The sequence below is a fragment of the Papaver somniferum genome, chromosome 8, assembly GCF_003573695.1.
Source record: "Papaver somniferum cultivar HN1 chromosome 8, ASM357369v1, whole genome shotgun sequence".
In the NCBI taxonomy this organism is placed as follows: Eukaryota; Viridiplantae; Streptophyta; class Magnoliopsida; order Ranunculales; family Papaveraceae; genus Papaver; species Papaver somniferum.
In genome coordinates, this window is record NC_039365.1 from 142,029,114 (window position 1) to 142,048,609 (window position 19,496).

Here is a 19,496-nt window from a genome sequence, read left to right on the forward strand (position 1 = left end):
TGAATTCAGCAATTTATCAAAGTTCAGTTTGCTTTACTTAAAAGAAAATCTCTATCAAATCCCAAAGAAAATCCTCCAATCATCTACTTATCCAAAACCAAGAAATAAAATCTCACATCTCTCAGAAGTTCAAGAGATTATGCAAAATCATTCAAAGAAAATCAGCAAAGAAAGATTTTCGCTCCTCTGCATCCTTCAAGACTTGTAAGGCCGCCTTCTCCATATTCAGCTCTTCAGTCAGCCTAGCAATCTTGTCTTTCTTCTCCTTCACAGCATCATTGGGAAAGGGTATGTTTTTCTCGCATGAGTCCTTCATAGCATCTATCTTCTTACGAAGCCATTTCACGTTGAAGCCAAGTCATTCAGAATTCTCCAAGTTACACTCCCAATCAAAGAGTACATCTGGAGTAACAGTATTTCTGGACCTGGTACGTATATCATTTACAACATGCAAGATAACACTTACTTGCATGGTTAAATAATAAGCACGCTTAGGGTCTCTGGTAACGATGATGTGACCAAATTTCCTCCATATCTTCTCGTACAAGCCGACATATCCAATAGGAACGCTGAATCCACCAACTAGTTCGTGGTATGGGAGTGATGCATCAAATGGAGGATCAAAAGTAATCCCTGCACTCGGGTATTCATGCACTACCATACAATTCTCAATTACTGGAGCAACTTCCACGGTCATGGCAACAGTTTCTTCAGTTTCTTCTACTTGTGGCTCTATTTCCTCCACCACTGGAGCAACAACAATTGAAGTATCGGTCTCCTTAACAACATCAGTAATAATCCTCTCATGTCCTTGAAGTGCAGAGATGGTTGTCTCTTCATCAATAACCCCAGGGTCGCTCGAGTTATCATTATTGGTTTCATCATTCTCAACTTCGGTTTTTGGCACCTAAATACGAAGATTACTTGAGATTAGAGCAATCTAAACATGGAAACCAAAGAAAATCATAAAATACAGCATATAGCGTGAAAGTCATAAAAACACGTTTTACAACAAGCTCGTCTGAGAGGATTTTACACTGCCATGTATGAAACGACGAACTGGGATCAATTGGTGAAGAATCTAAGGTCTAGTTGTATATCATTATCTTCGTATGGATGTTATCTACAACATATCAAATTTTCATAGCAATTAGATGAACGAGCAAAACGATATGGTCAAAACATTGGACTACACGCCAGCTGAATTTTTTTTTGAAAGCCTCCTGGAAGTTTACTATTCCGCTGATTTCGACCCCTATATGTGCTCAAAACCTCAAAAGCTTCTTACATAAATATGGGAAATTTTATGGGCATGAAGATGCATGGATAGATCGCGAAATCTGACATCGGACGAAGATTTTATGGTGTTTTTGCTAAAGACTGAGTTCTGAATTCTCTGGTGACGTATTTCGGCAAAGTTTTTCATGTATTCGCATGGATTTTCATTTATTCATTCATAAATCAACAATTTTATGCTTCTATGGATAAAATTCAAGGGAAATACTTACTTGGGTGGTCTCTTAAACGTTCAAGGAATCAAAATTGCCCGTGTCAACATCAAGAGTATCATTACTTCCATTCGGTTTTGAACCCCGAGAATTTTCTTTATCTCCATCCTCCGAAGATGAACGAGCATCAGTATTCTCCACTTCCATGGTGACATCCTCCTGTATATATCCTCAAACAATTAGCATTTTATCTACGAAGCATCATATTTGATTATATGAAGAGGTACTCACGTCATTCTCTTCTTCAGCACTCAAGTCAGGAACCGTTTGCCCATCAGCAGAGAATTGATGGCCGTCAATGCTTGATGGAATAAAATTCTGTAACCAAATAACGAATATTGGTTTTATGATCCTAACAACACGGATAGGAAAGAGTCGCGGTGGAAAAAGTATTGACGACTCACCAAATAAACAACTGGGGACTTTATGGTGTTAGGCAACATCTTGCAATTCTTGTTCCTGCCCTCTCCACCGTGAATAATTGTTTCTGCTTCTGAGAGGTTTACTTCGATTCGAGGTCTCACAGTACGACCGTCCTTCAAAAGAAGTTGATAGATAATCAAAAAATAATTATTTTAATTTTATGGAGATTACACAAAAGATACATACTGGTGAACATCCTGGAGACGCCTTTCACTTATCGCCGCCAGAGATATGTTTCAAGATTGGTCGAGAAGCAATCATCTCAGTAGAAGGAGGCTCTTTCACTAAAGGTTGGCCAACCATTACGAAATCGTGCAAACGTTCAAGCTGTTGATCCCAGAAATCTATGTAACCTGGAGTTACATATGTAATTTGTTCAGAACAAGGGAACCAGTAAGAGCTTTCTTCCACATGTGTGCGATCTAAACAGGTCTTAAGTTGTTCTACTGATGGTTTCCTCCTTCGAAAAGTTGGAACACATTGATCCATACCCATTTGACGAGATGCTCTATCGATGTTGTATTCTTCTACCGAAAAGTCTCCATACATTGCTGATATCAAATGACCCGGAGTACAACTCAACACGAAGGATCTCTCGCCATCACTCAGGTCAGCACCAGATTTCAAAGTCATACTTTCTTCATTAGTATTGAAGGTTGACAACTGAGAAACATAAGAAGGAATCGACGCCCAGAGGCGAAAATTAAACTCAGATTCATTGCCTAACACATCAATGAGACGTGTCTTGTGTTTAGGTTGCTTTTGTAGACCAGCGCATAATCCTGGCATTATCCTTCTCAGGAAAAATGACGAGCATCAGCAACATTCAGTCCTTGCAAGGCATTACGACGAATAGGTGCATAATTCTTGAAGCGTTCCCACATCAAGGCTTGGAGAAACATCGTATTGGCGTAGCATTCGATCTTCATAAAGCCATTCGAAACGCTGGTATCTATAACCAAGGAGTCCAGGTTAGAGTACAAAGAACCCAAGAATAGACTACCTATGGGAAGTTGTTAACCTTGATCCATATTAATGGAAAAAAGAATACAAACGGCTTTAGAAAAGTTCCAGTATCTTCAAATACGTCCCTGGACATCCATAAACACAAGAAAGCAGCAATAGATAACATCGAAATGTCTATCAGGAGGGGTATCTCTCGGCCACCAGAGTGTTAACCAGTAGGCATAACAACCTTTGCCAGACACTTTATTAATTCTCTCCATCTCGGTTGTCAAGATGTTGGAAACTGCTGTCTTCTCTGCTGAAAGATTTCCAGAAAAGTTACACGTGATTGGGAGATGCAACAAAGCAACTACATCCTCCAAAGTGATGGTAAACTCTCCCCATCTGCATATGAAAGTATGAGTTGGAATGCACCAGCGAGCAAGTAGAGATATAATACCTCGTGCATCATGAAAATGAACAAGTATCCATATGTTTGGATATCTCTGGTCACCTGTGCACTATCCAACATGGCTCTAACACGAGGAAAACCTAGCATATGTCTCGCCCATCCAAAGAATTTTTTCTAAAGGTCGTCGAGAAAGCTTGAGTTCTATAATTGACGCAAGAAAAAGTCCTCTTTCAACACAAAATCGAATGACTGATCAAGGAGTCACCAATTTCTTCTGAACAATCTCTCTGGGATTTATCAGAAGACGAAATGCTGGAGTTTTGAGGCGTTTTTCAGTTCCCTGCTGAACCGCGAAGAGTGCATCATCTATATTTGGAACGTTTTTGATTCCAGGTGTTTCTTATTCTTCATCACCAATGGAAGTTTCATCCATACATGTGTCGTCTCTGGAGGCATCATTTTCTTGAGAGTCAGACATCCTTGAGAAGTAGCTGTAATGTGTACAAAACACTCTACTTCAGTACATCATCATACAAGATGCAAACTTCGACAATATGATGGAGCTATACAATCTGATGAAAAAATGCTCATGCAAGCATCCACAAAATGGTAACTCTTAACTCTTACCTTTTTACGATTCCACTAACAGTAGTGATTGTAATGCAAGAGTTAGCACTTCAAAACTTGCCCGTTTCTTCGAATCTACAAAAGACGAGCAAAACTTAGGTTCTCATAAAGTCATGAACACTTCCATCATACGAACATTAATCACCGGATTATGAAAACTAAACAAATATTTCACAATAAATAATTGTTTGCTTTTAAATATTGCTCAGAGTTAGGCTTTGATTTTTTGAAATATATATATACATATAAAAACGTGATTAACTCACGTAAAAAAAATTGACGTGAGCCGAGGCTCACGTGATTTTATCAAAAAAAAAATATATCTTTGTGGAGTTCCACGGTTTAATAAAAAAAAATCTTTTTTCCTTCGTATGATCATTTTTCTTTGAAACGAAGGTTTATTTCGGTCTTGTGAAAAGTTCACACGTTTTAAGATAAAGTTTTGGTTTCCATGAAAGCTCATAAAAAAAATATTATCGCTGGACACAGGTCTATTTCAAAAGAAAGAATCTCTCAAGCTAGGGATTATTGCTAGTCTCTTGAACTGACGATCGAACGAACATACGTTTGATAAAACAATGGTTTTTCTACAAAACTCACACTTAATATATGCACATGTATACAATTTTAGCATGAACAACTCATGAATGAATCATCAAACTTCTAAAAAAAAATTGCGCACCTGACGACACCGGCTGAAAATTAACCGGATGATGATCGGACGACGGCGGAGCTCCGACAAACTTTTTATGGCGATTCTCTGATCTGACGTGAGGGAGATGCAGAAGCAAGGGTGGTGGCCGGTTATGTGAAAAAAAAGGATTAATCCCTTTTATATCAAATTTTATTTCTAAAACCTAATTTCACAAGGATTTCCTTTTGGGCCGGACCCGCGAATCCTAAACCGACCAAGGTTCCACCATCAAATCAGCGGTTCTACACCAATTTATGATCATCAGACGATGCTCTATCTTGCCACTGGGATCTTCGCTCAAGCCGTGGTTCTCTCGCGCGATCAAAAATCCGTAACATCTTATCTTACGACTAAGTTCAATTACTTATTTCGTTCATAACTGAAAAATCACCATCCAGTGCTGACTGAGGAACATGACTGTCCCTCACTAAGCAGGGGACTAAATGTAGATGGTGGATTTTCCGCAAGGGTTAAAATCGTAAAACCATAATTGTAATGCTCTTAATCCAGCAATTAGATGAGTATTGAGGGTCATGTCTTTCATCGAAGCATGAAACCTCATGCTGCATGAATCTATGACTGATAATACTATCTCTCAGAGTATATACAGATGTGCAGTCTCTCAGCTGAGGCAACGGCGTATCTCATGAATACCGAGCAATTTCAGTAATTACTTTCATATAGAATCGAAAGATTAGACGGCTCCTAGATGACTTACCTGCTAATATAGAGCAATAACGTCTTCAGGATGTAACAATGCTTTCCCTGACTATGTAAAGAAAATATGACGCTTCAACAAGATCATATCGCTCAATTCTCAGATAATTAATGCTCCTAGACAGCATGCCTGCTAGTATAGAGCCATCAATTAATTATTTATAATCCTTAAATTCATTAACTGAATATTTGGAAACATTCTATATTTTTCATAATATTTCATTACTTCAATTTATGGTTTTCCCAGCAGAATTCCTTTGGTTAGTAATAAATATTCAACGAACGGTCGTTTGAGCCGTTATCGAGTAAGCCCCGACCAAAATGGTGCAAGTGTACTCAGCAATAATGCACAAACGAGCACCTGAATGCACGAACGAGCATTCCAAAACACGAAGGAACGATGAACCTATGCAAAATAGGAAGAAAAATAATAATAAAATATTAGGAAAGGTGCTGGGGGACTGGGTCCACCGGCCGGCCAGTCACACCGTGGCCAGCCCCACGCCCAATTATATATTTTATCATATTTTATTATTTTTCCCGATCTCATGAAAATCCCTTCATTTAAGCAAATCTTCTTCGTCTCAAGGAAACTCCCCAGTCTCATGGTGTTTCCTCGCATCAAAGAATTAATGAAAATTAGGAAAGGTGTCGTGGGACCGGGCTCACTAGCCGGCCGGCCGTGCCCTAGCTGTGGCCGGTTCACACCTCATGATTCCTTATTATTTTATTATTATTTCCCGCATCTCATGAAAATTACCTGATTTCATGATATTTCCCTTAACTCATGAAAATTACATAAAATTAGGAAAAAGCTCACGGGACCGGGCTCATTGGCCGGCCGACCATGCCCTAGCCATGATCGGTCCCAGACGCCCTTGTCTCGTTATTTTAATATTATTTGTTTCCCTCATCTCATGGAAACTCCTTCACTTCAAGGAAACTCCCTAGTTTCAACAAACTCCTTGATTTCATGATATTTCCTTAAAATCATAAAAAATAATATAAAATTAGGAAAAGTATCATGGGACCGTGTTTATTGGCCGGCCGGCCATGCCTTGGCCATAGCCGGTCCCACACTTCATGAATCCCTATTTTATATTATTATTTTAATAATCTCATGGAAATTCCTTGACCTCATGAAATTCCTCAGTTTCATGGTATTTCCTTCACATTAGGGAAAATACATAAAATTGGGAAAAGTGTTGTGGGCCCATCGTGCTAGCTGGCCGGCCATGCTCTAGCCACGGCCGGTACCACAACTTGCAATCCCCTATTTTATTAATTATTTTCATCATCTCATGAAGATTCATCAGTTTTAGCAAAACCCTGAATCCTTCATATTTTCTCAAAATGTTGCTCAAACGCGCATCAGAAAATATCGAAACTCTCAGACACGGAAATTATGGTGACATGGGAATGTCTCCTTGACCTACCAAGGCCGTCCCTAGGGCTTGCAAATAGCCGGTCCCACATGTTTTAACAATTTCGACCTAATTTTCTCAATTGCTCATATTGGGTCCAAACTCTTCTCAAACAACTTGGAGTTTGCTCAAACGACCATCAGCTGGTCCCACGACCACCAAGGGCCGGTCTCATGCCCTCTTGTCCGGTCCCTCATCTCTTCATAATTAGGTTTTGTCGCCTAAAGCTGAGACGAGCACTATTTTAATAAATGATTAAACCAGCATTTAATCATCCTTTCACCAACTGGTCTTCAAGGGACTTTGGTATTTTGCTCATTTGAGCATCTGACCGTTACATGGTCGACTCGTCATCCCATGTATCCGGTCCCTCCTTCACTCTGTGATTGATTTTTAATAAATCATCAATTGATCAAAAATTAGGGTTTTGAATCCAGAGCTCTGCAAAAACATAATTCTGAGCAGATTCAAACACTAATAATTTTACGTTGATCCTGTGATCAACACTTTTATTATTATGCTCGGCCTAGTTGTCAGTATCTTAAATTAATATTTTCTTTGGTCCTGCCACCAACAATTCATCAAATGAGCAACATTTGCTCAGATGAGCAACATTTGCTCAGACTAAGGAATATTGGTACAACTATCAATATTCAACAATTCAGCAACAGTTTGCTCATTTTAAGTTATCAACATTTATTCGACAATGATACCTTCGTCTCAACAGACATGTTCAATTCATGAGTCTCAGAACATTTGCAAATCATGTTCGACTCAGCGATACAAGGACTCATCGTCCCATGACGTCAGCAACTGACTCCACGAGACATCAATCGTGTCACATGGGGGATATTAACTAGGGTTTTGGTCTGACGGTCTATGGCACGTGTGTTTATACACACAACGAGAATGTGAGAAAGTCGTGCCATCAGTTGGAGGAGTTAGCAAAGTGGTGGGTAAAAATCAACCAAGTCTCCGCACGATGAGCAACTGGTTTTAACACTATTTCCACTTCCCCACTCCTTGACTCCAACAACTGTCGCACTTCATGGGATCAAGGTGTTTACAATTCTAGCAATATAAATAAGTCTCTGAATCATGATTGAAACGACAGACAATCTCTTGTCAAGCAGACAAACAAGAGATTAAGAACTCAGCATTCAATCAATCAGAACTTATCTTATTTCTTCACGCAAAATACACAACACACCTACAATCTTAGATCACCATTGATCTCACATATTTCTCAGCTTCCCTCCTACAGACCGACCCATCCTCTCTTATGACCGAATTGACTTTGGAACGACCATTGTCTTGGTTTAGGCCGGAGTCCTACAGATTGATCTCTCGAACTTAAAAGCACTCCCTTCTTGCAGTGCATCTATGTGAGGTTGAGAATTTGCTCGGTTCAAGGAGTCTCCTCCGCAGGGTCATCTCCTCAATTTCGTAAAAACCAGCAAATCGTTTTTCCCCATCTACATGTGATTATCTGAAAGAGAGGATATAGCAACTGAACTTTTAGAACACTTTGCTAATATGAGTAAAACAACCAACCCTGATAAGCCTGACGCTTACTTGTCTAGTGTTTCTCCTTGCATTACTAATGATGATAATAATATGCTATGTGTTTCTCCAACTCATGATGAAGTGAAAAAGATTGTTTTTGAAATGAAACCATGGACCACTCCTGGCCCAGATGGTTTTCCTGCAGGTTTCATCAGCTTATGTGGGATACAATAGGTAATGATATTGTGAATATGGTTAAAACCTTTTTTGAATCTCAACATATTTTAAAACAACTTAATCATAATTTCATTACTCTTATACCTAAAACTTCTTGACCCAAAAGTCAGGTTGATTTCAGACCTATCAGTTTATGTAATGTAGCTTATAAAATCAGATCTAAATTACTTGCATCTAGGCTCAAAAAACAGTTGAATAAAATTATTGCTCCTACTCAAACTTCCTTCATTGCTGGTAGGCTCATTCATGACAATATTATAATATCTCATGAGATGGTTGATTCCTTGAAAAAAAACAAAAGCTAGAGATGGTGGCATTTCCATCATACTAGATATGAGCAAGGCTTTTGATAGGGTAGAATGTTCCTTTTTGATAGCTAACTTAAGAGCTCTTGCTTTCTCTGATGTGTTTACTAGAATGATTGAGCAATTCATCTCAACTGTATCTACATCCATTCTTCTCAATGGTGCTCCAGGTAAGATTTTTTTTCATCTCCAAAGGGGTCTTAGGCAGGGAGATCCTTTATCTCCCTATTTTTTTATCCTATGTATGGAAGCTCTTTCTAAGTCTCTAAAATCTGCTGAAAATTCTCATCTTATTCATGGGTTTAAGGTAACCAAAAATAGCCATGTTATTAGTCATTTATTTTTTGCTGATGACTGTCTTATTTTTATTAAAGCCAGGATAAGAGAAGCCAATCATTTAGCAACTATCATTGACCAGTTCAGTAAGTACTCTGGTCAAGCTATCAATTTTGAGAAATATGTTGGTTCTTTTAGTCCTAAATTTTCGGGTAATATAAAGATTAATATCTCTAATATTTTGCAGATCAAAAGAATGGCTTTGCAGGAATAATATCTAGGTGTTCCTCTTTTGCTACAGAGAGATAAATCTCAATCCTTCGCTCATCTAACAGATAGTTACCAAAAGTATTTACCAATTTGGAAAAGTACTTTTCTTGCTCCTCCAGGTAGGACTGTTCTTACTCAATCAGTTCTAGATAACATGGCTAATCACCACTAAGCTGTATTCCCAATGCCAAAAAATTATTGATAAGATGAACTCTATCCAAATGAACTGTTTTTGGGGTAAAAAAGAGTCAGGTGGGATTATTTACCCTAAAATATGGCAGGATGTGACCCTTCCTAAAGCTTTAGGAGGTCTTAACATTATAAGAACAAATATTCTAAATTTATCTCTCCTTACAAAGATAGTATAGAGAATGGTGAATCAACATGATGATCTTTGGGTTCAAATATTAGCATGTAAATATTTTGGTTCTTCTAATACCTTAACTGATGTCGTGTCTACTCAGGGTTCTTGGGTTTGGAGGGGCATTTTCCATGGCTTGGAAATTGTTAGGAAACATTATGTCTGGGAAATAGGAGATGAAAATTCTGTATCCATTTGGAAGGATAACTGGCTGCCTAGGAAATATGGACCCACCACCTACTAATTATTCTTCCAAGTTGAGTTATGTCAGTCAACTCATTAATAAGGACACTAATTATTGGACAATTGATACTTTGCAGGTGTTTTTTGATCAGACAATAGTTAAGGAAATCACTAGTAGCAGGATTCCTTTTACTGGCAATGATAGATTAAGATGGAAGCCTTTCCACAATGGTCATTTTTCATTGAAGTTTGATACAAAGTTATTTTAGATGATACTCTAATGCAGCAGCCTTCAAGAAACAATTTAAACATTAATTGGAATCTTCTTGGAGGGTTAAACTTCCCCCTAGAATCCAGCATTTTCTTTGGCTCTGTTTGCACTCCTGTCTTGCTACTAAGCATAGAATTGCCAGGTTTACTAAGCATAAAAACACTACTTGTCCTCTCTGCAACAATAATATTGAGTTGCATCATTTACTTATTGATTGCCCTGTAGCTGTGAGAGTGTGGAATTGTGTGAACCAAAATCTGCATCATACTATTAGTAATCTTGATTTTTATAACTGAGATTTGTTCCATCTTTAGCATTAACAATGCACGTGTGCAGTTAGATTAGATGGCAGTTGAATATGTTGATTTTATAACTTAGTATCTGTGGAATATAAGGTGCACAAAAGTGTTTAATAATGTTCAGAAAGATGATAGGATAATTTCATGAAATATCACTAAACATTTGGAGGAATGAAGATCTTATTTAGCTGGAAATCAATCTATTGTTAATAATGTTTTACTAGTTAATCAAGTGTGGCAGGCACCAGCTTTAAATGTGGAGAAGATTGATTTTGATGCTTCGTTTATAGATGAGAATGTTTCAATAGGTATTGAACTAATATCTAGAAACCATGTAGGTGAATGCAATGGAGTGTGATGTATCCCAAAAATTGGAGTAGGTGCGGAGAATGCAGAAGCATTGGGAGCCTTGGAAGCAGTTATATGGGCTAAGGAAATGGGGTTTAGAAATATCCATTTGGAAGGCGATTGCTTGAATGTAGTGAATTCTATTCAAGGTCACTCAACAGTTGTGAAATGGACTACAAGTAGTATAATAAGGGATGTTTTATTTTTTCTTTCAGATTTTGGAACATGAACATGTACATATATCCATCGTAATGCTAATAATAGTGTTGACTGTTTAGCAAAGTATGCAAGATTACTGCTTAATAAAGCAGATTGGTACGTAAACTGGCCTGCCTGGATCGAAGAATTAATCCATGGCGACCAAAACAGTTCTCTATAATTTCAATGAATCCCACTTTTCATATTAAAAAAAATCAGACACACTTTATAAGTTCGCCCCACTTCACACTCTACACCCTCAGGCGCACTTTATACAACCACCTCACTCAAACGTAACTTATACCTACGCTTCACTGAACGCGCGGAAAATATACATCCGCCTCACCTCAAACGTAAGTTATATCTGTGCCTGGTATCAGACGTATTTTTAACTTCCGCTCGACCAAATTCAGTTTTGGTCCGGATTTCAGGCCAAATGTAGTCTGATTTCGGTTTTACTCCACTTTTTACTCTTTACCCAATCCCATTGTGTTTAGTTTTTCGACCAAATTTTTAATTTTGGTCGTCCATTATGGACGCTCTCAAATACCAATCATCTTTTCAAAATTTTACAGGTCAAGCCAACATCGTGCAAGGGACTTTGGAAACATTTTTTTTAAAGTATTCACCGGTGCTTCCCATCTTTCTCCATGATATTTCATCTCTTAATCTCATAGTGTCTGAACTTTTTAAGGTCGTTGGTTTTTTTGCGGAGACTGAATACGTTTTTTTTACTCAAAAAAGGAAATAGATTAAAAAAGACAGTAGCACCAATAAGAGGATGATGCACTGTAAAAAGTACAAAACTCAATTATAGTAGAGCAAAGTTACATAGGACCAAGTACAGCCTGCCAATTGCTCAGGACTTGGTTGATAGGAATATTATCAAAAATATTATGGTTCACCGACCAATTGTAAATAAGAGTTTTGACACTGTCAACAATCTCATCCATGGTTTTGTATTTCCCTTTGAACACTCTACTGTTCCTCTCGATTCAGATTATCCACCAAATAGCAAATGGGATCAAATAGCAAATGAGATTCAATACGTTTTACCCATAAAAAGTGCCCTTGCTCAAACAATCATACTCTTTTAAGTTTAATGGAATACTAGCTAAACTTGAAATGAGTGATCCACTATCATTACAAATTTTCCTTTCGCCAATTTATTGTTGTTAAATTCAATTATGCGGATAAGGATGAGAACTAACTAATTTTATTTAATCTTCTAACTAATTTTATTTTGTTTTATCTTTTAACTAACTAATTTTATTTTCCTTTAACAAAATGTGATCCACTACATTTTGTTCGTAGTGCACTGGACCATTCTAATTAACTGCTTTCCCACCTACCATAACTGACATTTTTGTAATCCAATAATGATTACATTGTACACCATAATAAACTTATTTAGTTTCCAATTTCGAATTGTACAATGTCATGCTATAAAACATCTAGACGTTATCCCAGCAGCCCACGTGGTGTCTTCATTAAATGGATGATTTACTTAAGTAAAAACTGGAATATGCGAACAGGCGAAAACACCACATTAGAGTGCAACTTTGTGCACCACCGGTCAGGGTGCAAATGCCGCGTACTTTTGTTGGTTGTATTTCTATTCATGGTTATTTATCCTTCTTTAACGGCAAAATTTTGAATTTAGCTTGTCCAACTAGATAGGCGGTATTTTGCCAAGGTGACTTTTCGCATACAAACTCTTGTTTTTAATGTATCGATATCATTAAAATTAGTTTAATGAGTCTAGTTATTAAGAATATGTTAACTAGTGAATTGGGAAAAAGAAATGCAAATTTATGAAATTTGGATTTTTTTTCTTCATAAATTTCGCTTTTATAACTTAGAGGGATGAATATGCGTATTTGATTTTCATTTGAGTCTCCAACAATTATTCCAATAATTACATATCCGATTCGATCTACAGGTGAATTTGTAAGATTATGCTTCATGCTTGTTTAAGTAATAGCAATGAGATTCCCCAATATCATGCTAAGAATAGCTAGGGAACTATCGTAGATATATCACATTGGAAATTGCATAAAGAAAAAATGGTCGGTTACAAAATGGTCATATTTTTTTTTGTAATTCAATCAAAATGATCATATTTTTGTAATTCATTTACAAAATGGTATTCTTTTATCCGATTTAACACTACTGATTAAAACGGTGTTGTCTTTTCCGAAAATACCCTCCCCAAAATACCCTTTCTAGTTAACTAATTGGTTGAGGTGGTGGCGATAAAGCGGTGGTGGTGGTGGTGGAAGCTTAAGAATCTTCGCTAAACCCCAGAGAGAAAGCGGTGATTTCTTTGGATGAATGCGGTGTAACGAATCTGAATGCAGTTTTACGATCTTGAGTGCTGTGTAACGATATACAAGCGACAGCACCACCACCTACAAATAGCACCACCATCAAAAAAATTGTAATGAAGGCAAAAGTTAAAATCGTGTATGGAGGGATAAATAGGAATGACAGATAAGTAATTTCATTAACATATTTAACTTTGAGTCACAACTTAACTTTCTTCCTAACGGAAGTATGATCAGTTTGTTAATAGTTTGTAACAATATGATGTTTTTGTGAATCGGGTCCTAATAGCATGACTGTTTTGTACATTTTCCAAGAAAAACTAGACACACAACCTAATTATAATTGGGGAATTTTATAAAGTACCTTCACTTGGATTGTAGCGCGTTTGGATACACATCTAAACGTAACTTTTTGACTTCTAAAAGTCAAAAAGTGAATGGTATGCAAAATGAGAAGAACCACGTCCCTGAAGAATGTCACTGTGAATGGTATGCAAAATGGTATAATTGAAAGTGATGCGGAGAATGTTATCAAGATGATATCTGATGAGAAGAACCACATCCCTTGGAGATTGATGCAGCTTGTCAACCAAATGAGAGCTCAGGCAAGGAAGATTAATGCTATCAAGTTCACCTACATCAAAAGAGGTGGGAATTTAGTAGCCCATGCTCTGGCAAAACATGCCTTTACAAACCACTCAAACATGTGGTGGTTCTCTTCCCAACCTCCTCCTTGTATCAGGTCTTGCTTATAAGACGACATTTGTATTGTTTAGTTTTTTTTTTTCTTTTTTGTAGAATAAAATAAAAAAGAAATGTTTTTCTAAAAGTCAAAAAACAAAAAATTAGTTTGGGGTCAAAAATTTCAGAACGACTTCTAGAAACAAAAAAGTCAACTTTCTGTGAAGCAAAATATCTTAGCGTCTGACTTCTGCTTCTGGTATCCAACCACGCTATTAATAATTTATAAAGTAATCCCACCTTACCATTTCCGTCCGTTTTCTTTTTAATGTTTCAAAGGAAGGTCAAGTGACTCAAGTCCTCTCCGACGACTAAGAAAGTCTGGCACCGGAAGAACATCCGCGGGACAGATAATCTACAAAATAAGAAAGCTTGGACTTTAAGACTTGAAGAGTACTATGATGCTGACCCTTCATTTTTCTTACCTCACAAGTATGATTTATTAGTTTCCTGTAGTAATCGGTAAAATCCTTTCATCGCAAATGCTCTCGAATAGCACACAAGAAGCACCTCACGGATTAAGAGCTATCAAGAAATTGCAGATAATTTGATTTTTCTTCTTAAGGTCGAGATCATCCTTTGGTTTAATGACGATGCTAGCACGATCATTGTAATTTAGTAGGAATTTAAAACTAAACAAGTGGAAAATTCCTTGTTCCGAATCACGGTCTTTAATTCATTGTAGTACTAGAATAGCAAGTTTTGTTTTTCTTCTTCTAGAAGAGTTCTGTCTAATTAAACGAACCTCGGATCAGAATATAAATGAAGTGGTGGACTAGAGACATCAAAGGCCTAATAGTTTAGCCACCAGGTAAGACTACCACAGTGACACGGAATGTGATGGCAGCCGGCTTACCTATCCCAGCCTCACAATTGGCGCCACACTGTATAGAGTTGTGGGGAGTGATGGAATACTTGGTACAGCCGGCCTATCCCCTTCGCAGATCTTATTCTCATACTTCACCTGTACAAAGCCTTCCTTGGTGATCCTATGTGCATTTTTTTTGTTTGTCATCTTGCATCATCTTTTCAAATATAATCCATGTGGATCAGTTATACCATGGGTCCGCAAGAGGGTGTATGCAAAAGGTGGACTAACAATTTTTTGATATGGTCAATTTTGGTTTCAGCATTGGATGGTTTCTTGTCATTTTCATCCATCTCGTTGTATTTTAAGATATTTTCTTCGTGAGCAGACTTATTTTAATATTGAAAAGCTAAAGTAATTGCTTTGTTCATCTCGATAAATATTATGATCCACCATTCTTGTTCAAATTCTTATTTCTTTTCCAGGGAAACAATATGCCTTTCTTCTGTGCGTTTTCAATAATTCCAATGAATCAACTACTGGTATTATTGTTATTATGCATAATGGTAGTAGTAAATTCAGAACCTCAGATAAATCTATTAGACAAAGGTTGTAGTTTATATAACGCAACAAGACAATCATTATTCTTCTCGAATCGCGATTCGACGTTTTCAGATCTTCGTAAGAAATTGAGCAGCGGTGATAATATTCGGTTTGCAACTGCACAAACAGCTATAACATCTGACCCTGTTTATGGGATGGCACAGTGCAGGAATTACCTCTCTACTTCTGACTGTTTATCTTGTTTTTCTGCTGCTGTTTCTCAAATTCGAAATTGTTCGTCTGCTAATGGCGCTAGAGTTATTTACGATGGTTGCTTCTTGAGGTATGAATTTTCTTGTTTCAATCATTTGAATCATGTCAGTCGTCGTACTAATCATTACTTTCATTCAACGCATATATTAATCAATGACAGTCCATACTGCATACGTGTGTTGGTTCGGTATATAATGATAAAGAAAGAAATCTAGAATTATTGTTCATTCAATTTTCAAGGATATTGATACTGTTGTCTGTCATCCAGCTGCCGTCCTGGCCTATAACTTTTGATTGGCCCTGTTTTTACTAACTAGAGTACCATATCAGCCATCTACCATTGATCATAGTCAAAGCAGTTTTCCCGCAACTAGAATATTCTGCTACATAGCTTACAACACTTTTATTTATTTATTTTTTTGAGGAAAATAAAAAGCAACCAATTGGTTGGTCGTCATATAGGTATGAGAGCAATTGCTTTTATGACCAGACAACACTCCCCGGTAACTTCGGTACTTGTGGTAACAAAACTGCATCACAAGCAGGTGCTTTTAACACATCAGTTGATGGGTTGCTATCAGACCTTGTCATTGCAACGCCAAAGATAGTGGGGTATTTTGCAGCAACAAAGAGAGAAACAGCCAGTGGGAGTAACAATTTTGTACACGGTGTGGCACAATGTGCTGCAACAGTGAGCGAAGCCGGGTGTGTAGATTGCTTAGCTGTGGCACTCAGAAATATTGCAAGTTGCCCTCCTAATACTGAAGGGAGAGCAGTAGATGCAGGATGTTTTTTGAGGTATTCAAATACGGCGTTCTTCAGCGACAACCAAACAATGGATCTCGCACCTTTCTTGAAGACAAAAGGTAAGAAATCGTATACTCGTCGATGTAATATGTGTCAGCTATGCTCATAACGGGCGTGACATGAAATTACTGCAGGAGGTTCAACCAAAAAGAAAGCTGTCATTGGAGGCATCGTTGGAGGGGTTGCTTTCATATTGTCTCTGGTTGCTGTCATTATATTATTATTCAAGTCATTCAAACGGAGACCTAAGAAGGCTCGTAAAGGTAACAGATAAATGGTTTCATTTAAAAGCTAAGGTACTAAAAATGTTCACTAGGTGTAACTGGAACAAACTGTACATATCTTGCAGGGAATATTTTAGGGGCAACAGAGTTAAGAGGACCAGAGGTTTTCGGTTATAAAGATCTTAAATCTGCAACAAGAAATTTTAGCGAAGAAAATAAACTTGGAGAAGGAGGATTTGGAGATGTTTACAAGGTACTGTTTTTTCTGTGACATTTTAAATTACCCGTTGCAGTTTAACTCTCATTGGAGAACAAGAATTGAGTAATTATGAGTTGTTATGTTATGGTGCAGGGTGTTTTAAGGAATGGGAAAATTGTTGCAGTCAAGAAACTTGCATTCATCCAGTCTAGCAGAGCGAAGATAGATTTCGACAGCGAAGTGAAGCTTATTAGTAACGTCCATCATCGGAATCTAGTTTGACTTCTTGGTTGTTGTAGTAAAAGCCAAGAACTAATACTGGTTTATGAATACATGGCAAACAGCAGCCTTGACAAGTTCTTATACGGTATTATCTTCATTCCGAATACTAGTTAAAATTGTAAGAGCCGCACCTCCTGAAATGCAGAATGGTGCTATTTCATCTATACTGATATATAAAGTTTGCAACGCTTCACAGGTGAGAAACGAGGGATGCTAAATTGGAAGCAGCGATTTGACATAATTGTTGGCATTGCCCGGGGACTGTCATACCTACATCATGAGTTTCATGTTTGTATTATACACCGGGATATAAAGTCCAGTAATATACTTCTAGATGATGATTTCCAACCTAAAATTGCTGATTTCGGTTTGGCAAGACTTCTGCCGGAGGATCAAAGTCATCTAAGCACTAAATTCGCCGGAACCTTGTAAGTCGAAAGCTAAATGAATATATTTATGGGCTTTGGTGTAGCTAGACTTGTTCAATTTGAAAGCTGAAATATAATTGTCATGTCAGGGGTTACACGGCACCAGAGTACGCAATCCATGGTCAGTTATCCGAGAAGGTTGACACTTACAGCTATGGTGTAGTTCTTCTTGAAATCATAAGCGGTCGAAAGAGCAATGACATAAAACTTGAACCCATTACTCGGTACCTTCTTGAATGGGTAATTTTCCAAATTTTTCCATTTCAACTTCACTATCTTCCTTTTGCTCGATTTGTACTTATTTCGTTCTAATTGATGGTTTAAACAGGCCTGGAGATGTTACGAGGACGAGACATTGATGGATTTGGTGGATAAAGATTTAGACGCAAATGAGTACGAACCACACGAAGTAAAGAAAGTTCTAGAGATTGCTTTGATATGTACGGGTACCCAGTCCTCAGTTTCACTGAGACCAACAATGTCTGAAGTTGTTGTTATGTTGTTAAGCAGAGACTCCCAAAAGTTAAGACCAACTAGACCTACATTCATTGATGCGTCTAGTAGGGTTCGAGGAGATACGTCCACGTCTACCGCTGGTTCATCCACGTCCAATGCCACTGTTTCATTTACTGAAGTCTCGAGCCGGTGACAATTGATAGATGTTCCATTTTAAGTCTAATCCAAACGCCTAGTGAAGGTGTTCAGACATTGGTTTGCTAATGACCACGTGTCGTTTGTAAATACTCTTTTTAATTTTGATATTTTTGGTGAAATCAACCTTTTTTTTTTTTTTTTCGGTTTTCCCTATTTCCTATCCCTATTTTTCTTATTTCCCATCTCTTCAACAATTTCTAAAATGAATCTATTTTTCATTTCCAATTTTTCTATGTACCATCCATAAAAGTCAAATTGACTATAACTACATTATTATCAATTTTATTTGTCGTCTTCTTCCTTTCTCTATTTTTCATTAAACAAATCCAAAAGAATCAGAATCCCTAGTTCTCGTTCATGTTAATTAAATTATACTATACTTATTTCTTTATCTATTGTCATTTAAATCGCCTAAAAGTTGATGAATTAATCAGCAATTAATTGATTAACCATGAAATATTTCATGATTGAAAATCTAGGGATAAATTTCTACTGTGTCCGAATGGTCATGAATCTTACGATAGATACAGGGAGAAGATATTCTAGTTCCAACAATCAAAAGTAACCATCCAACCATGTTGTTGGCATACTTTACTTGCAACTTACTACCAATATTAAAACAGGTAATGGTGATTAAGTGCAACTTTACTTGCAACTTGCTACAAATATTATCAATTGCTCGTAAATGAACGACTAAAACTCCACCAAATATATCAATTGTGAATGACTAGCTCATCGGAAAAAATCAGTAAAATAAAATATGGTAGTCGATCAAAATTCAGTCAATCGATGCAATGCAAGTCGACCCATAGTGAAGGACTAGTTCTTCATCACAGTAGTACTAGTAAAAATCGAATTTAACCATGAAAGCATACTTCCAAGCAAACAAAAAATTACAATTAGGTTTAGTTCCGTTTTGGGTTTTCATCTTTCTTTAACATTCCCTGCTTTCTTAGAGCTAGCACTATGGTGCATCATATCCCTTCCCTATCTCTCAAATGTAGGGAAGGGATGGCACATGGAAGGAAAGCTTGTTATGGGAGCGTACCATCCCTTCCCTACACTACACGACAACTGAGTAGCCGTATCAATAGTGGCACACGGCAACTGAGTTGCCGTATAAGTCAACTCGTTGACTTGACCAATACGGCAACTCAATAGCCGATCATAGTGTTATACCCTTCAGAAACGAGGTCGGCCTCCCCA

General features: G+C 37.4%; 1 pseudogene; it reads left to right on the forward strand.

Annotated features, from left to right (window-relative positions):
• Positions 1-15,164: 15,164 nt before the first annotated feature.
• Positions 15,165-18,426, forward strand: LOC113303426 (annotated as a pseudogene).
• Positions 18,427-19,496: the final 1,070 nt, after the last annotated feature.